Source organism: Penaeus japonicus, unplaced genomic scaffold (assembly GCF_977035675.1).
Source record: "Penaeus japonicus unplaced genomic scaffold, GWHDUDI00000001_assembly GWHDUDI00000026, whole genome shotgun sequence".
Lineage (NCBI taxonomy): Eukaryota > Metazoa > Arthropoda > Malacostraca > Decapoda > Penaeidae > Penaeus > Penaeus japonicus.
Window position 1 is genome coordinate 36,729,654 of NW_028234428.1, and position 4,560 is coordinate 36,734,213.

At 34.5% G+C, this 4,560-nt stretch overlaps 1 pseudogene; it reads left to right on the forward strand.

Moving 5' to 3' along the window:
* The first annotated feature begins 250 nt into the window (after nucleotides 1-250).
* On the forward strand, nucleotides 251-4,503 carry LOC147468866 (uncharacterized; annotated as a pseudogene).
* Nucleotides 4,504-4,560: the final 57 nt, after the last annotated feature.

The window sequence follows — 4,560 nt, forward strand, 5'->3', positions numbered from 1 at the left end:
CAAATCAATAAATCTACGATTGGCTTATCGCTACATAAGAAATGTTTCAGATCACCAAGATCCTAGGGTAAAATAATTTATACCTGAGCTTATTAACATTCCACATTAGTTTTTGCTGCATTGCTCATAGACGCTAGTTGTTCTTTACTATGCCAATTATCATATCATTACTTATTGAATAGATATTCAAAGAAATGTGTACCTTCAGTCATCATTAATTTAACCTGTTAACAACGGATGACAGATATCCATGCCAAGTGGTGGCAGCGTCAGCGACCGGACGAGATATTCGTCTGGCTATCCTCCTGGCTGGTGCGCCATGGTGATCGGGCATATAGGCTCGGCTCGGCCAGGTGGTGAACAAAACCTGACGCTAAGGCTGACAAGTTTGAAATACACCCGGCGTATTGGACCATTTGGAGTCCAAAACAGTACCCATCGTTAATGGGTTAACGAAGAAATTTTTTAACAGACCTAAATGTGTTTCAGGTGCTTTCAATGAAGAGCATCACAATCAGGTCGGGCACAGAACACAAGAAGACCTACCAACACAGACAGAGCAACCACCCAATTCCTGTGAACAACCAACAACTCATCTGTGGTTCCCTGAGGTCTGTTCTTTCCATGTGTAGTATGTTTATCACTTTTCATCTTCTTCCAAATTAGGTCCTACCTACAGAATATTCTGTATAAGTAAAAGATGAATATTAGTGATGATAAGCTTACCGTGTGTTTATGATAAGAAACTGAAAAGAAAACTTAAATGTGTATTTAAGAACAACATCAATGCTAAAAGTTGCATTATCAATAACATGAGTCTCTCTCTCTCTCGCTGCCCTCGACCCAGATGCGCATGTCGGTCTCCTTGCGCAGGAGGCAGATGACGACACAAGTACAAAGATGGAGAACATGGTGAGCTCGCCTGTTTTCATCAGCAAAGAAGAAGGCTGGCCGTAACATTCCCGAAGAAGCAGCAGTTGGCTCTTAAGGACAGCGAGAAAATTGTGAAGAAATTTGGGGGACCTCGTAACAAGGAAGATAATGACAAACTTCTAGACAAGTTTAATGTACCATAAACTTTTTAATCAAGTTTAATGATAGTTGAAAAGGACAGAGAATGATCTCTGTATATTTATTATCAATATTAATACTAATACTATTATTATTATTATTGTTAATGTCATTGTTGTTATTAGTGCTGTTGTTACTGTTTTTGCTATACTATGTTTTGTAAATGTGTGCAGCTCTATATTTGTTCTAAAAAAAACTGGTATAACTATAGCAGTCCACTCTATTTGGTTTCAAGATAAAACTCAACCATCCTTTAGATGAAATATCATAGTTTGAAGAATGAAAAATATTTAATTTTAGTGTTCAAGGTTGCTGAAAGAAGTGTTTTAGTCATAAAGGAATTATGATTTTATAGATTACCAGATGACAGGATATCAGTCGCATAAAGGTTAGTGTGGTAATTCAAGTTTTATTTATTGTCCATATATGCCATAATACAACCCAGGCTACTAATGAAGCTGAAAACCAAAGGACTCAAAAGTTCACGTTTATTCCAGACTGTGAGTATGAAGAAGACAAAAGAAGCTATCCAATTTGAAAGTATTTAGATCATGATAGCATGCATGTCTTGAGACAAAAAAATAATTTAAATCATAAAAAAAGAAAAAAAAAAAAAAAAACAAAAGAAAAGGAAATAACAAAAAAAAAAAAAGAAAAAAAAAAAAAAAAAAACAAAAAAAAAAATACAAAAAAGAAAAAGAAACATAGAAAATAAAAAAGAAACAAATTTAGAAAAAAGAAAAAAAAAAGAAAAAGAACAAAAAATAAAAAGAAAAAAAGGTAAATAAAAAAGAAAAAAAAAAAAAAAAAAAAAAAAAAAAAAAAAAAAAAAAGAAAAAAAAAAAAAAAGAAAAAAAAGAAAAAAAAAAAAGAAAAGGAAAAAAGAAAAAAAAAGAAAAAAGAGACAAAAATAAAAAGATTTTGATATTTTCTTGTTCATAGACAGTGTATCTAAATGTAACTTTGGTGTGTTGATATTAAGTTTTTGGTATGGAGACATTCAATATTGATGTATTTCGAAATATCTACAAGATTTGTTTTCTGATTAGAATGGACTTAGTAAGGATGACAAGTAAGGATGACGTAGAATAATATATGAATGCCTTGGCAAAAAAAGAAATTAGGCCAATAAAATCAAAAGAATTTGGTTACCTTAGAAAAGCAATAAAAGTAGCAATTTTGAAATGATATTGGATTGTTTTATGGACTGAAAGATAGTAATGATTTTAGGAAATCCCCAAGCAGTGTTTAAAGAATTTCTTTTCTTAATGAACCCTGAACCTGTTAATTAATTCACTGATTTGCACCCATAGCCTGTGGACCCTGCAGAAAACACGAAGCTTATTGATGAGGACAAATCAGAGACCATACCGGCATAGACACCAGCCAGGACCCATCTCTCCAGCAGGTAGTACCGAATCCAGAAGGAACAGACCCAGAAAGAGCTGCGAGCCCCTCAGCAAGGCAGAAGTGACGAGGAGGAAATCGAAAGAGACCAGAGATGGAAGAGGAAATGAAGAAGGAGAAGACATGCACTGAAATGCCCTCAGTTTCCCTCCCACTTTAGCCATGAGGTGCGCCCCCCACACAGAGGTTGAAGCAGAGGAAAAAAACAGCAAATCGCAGGCTCCGACAGAATCACCCCCGTTTGGACCCCCAGAAAGTCATATCAAGTAATCTTAAGACTCCTTTCAATCCTCTTTTATCCAACTTTCCACTGACTCCCACACTCTCTTCTAGACAAAGATGATGAGCAGGAAGGGAGGTATTTGGGCTTTGATACTAACTGCACTGACAATCAGTTCTCGACCACACATGACCGATCAATCAGCTAAACAATCACAACTTGCATTTTCTGCCTTGCATCCAACTCCTATTTAGTACCTCCTCCTAGTGTCATTGATTCTGTACCTTAACGCCATTTCCTGAAGATGATCACTCTATCAATAGCTTGACTCACGCATTCGCCCTTTGGTTTCTCGGTAATCTTTCTTTTTTCCACTCTGTTTCTATTCCTACAGACTACACTAAATTTATATATTTTTAACACTGAAAGTATTATGATTTTTTTTTTTATACTAAAAACTTAACAGAATCACACTCTTCATAAAATGCAAATTTGGCTTTGCTTTCATTGAGACTTATGATAGTATTAGATATTTTTATACAGATTTGGTTTATAGGTCCATTTAGATAATACATGGACATTTTATGACTTTATAAATATTCTCTCTCTTTCTCCTTTCTCTTTCTCTCTCTTTCTCTTTCTCTTCTTCCCTCATTCTCACCACCTCTCTCTCTCCTCTCATCTACCCTCTTTCCCTCCTCCTCTCCCGTCTCCTCCTCAACCTTCTCCTCATCCCCCTCCCCCCCCAGTCATTCTCACGCTTCCTCATGTTTTTTTGTAATTTTTTTACTCTCTTTCCTTGTTACTCATCTTTATTTTAGCCAAAACCATTAAACATATCTATATTTATATTCAATGCGTGGATAGCTCAACAAGATGATTATGATTCCTGGGGATTTATTTTCTTGCTTATATACATCTTAATTGCTGGTTTATATTTATTGTATTATGAGTGAATCGTTCGTTATAGATTTAGCTATTCTATATGTAAACTAACCACCTAGGTATTATAAAGCGGTAAGTCTTTTTCAGTCCCTCAGTCAAATAAGTGCATGGGTATCGTACTAATAAAGAACTAATGTAGATAGTAACTGATGTGCTTTCCTACCTAGTTTGTGTGATTAAGAAATTTTGGTGCAATGAGAGTGTGCTAGCCTTGCCATCTGCTATTAATGCACTTTCTTTTATAATTCTGACAATACAGATATAATTTTCATGTTTTACACTTGCAATGATTGAGCAAGTCATAATTTAATTGCACAGATTTTACTTATATAAATTGGATGTATTGGATTAATATACCTTATTAGGGTGGAAAAAAATGTAACAGTAATCAGTGACACAGTTCTAAGTAGATTAGGCTTTATGAATAAATATCTCAATACCCCCTTGTTTTCAAAAAGATATTAGATAGTTAGCTAATAATATTAACCCAAAATTAATGTCACCAGTATTATAATTACAAATTAGAGGGAAAAAATTGATAATAGAAATCAATGGACTGCAGTTCTAAATGAACCGTACATTGGCTTATGAATGATGTCTGATCAAGGCCTTGTTCATTTAAAAATTATAGATAAATAGCTAATATATTAACCCAAAATTGGCTATATTTATTTTATCTATTTGTTAACTATGTTTTAATCCTCTTCCAAACCATGTGAATTGATACAATGGCACTGCTTTTAGCCCTAAGACAGAAATTCACACTAGGCACAATGTTATAATATAAGTACCCTTTTTCACATGGTCCAGAGGAAGTGAAGAGGAAAAATCTAGAGAAAGAGGAGTATCACCAACGCTGATTCTGAACCCATAGATAGTGAGTGATTCACGCTAACCTCTCTCTTCGTTAGTCGAGC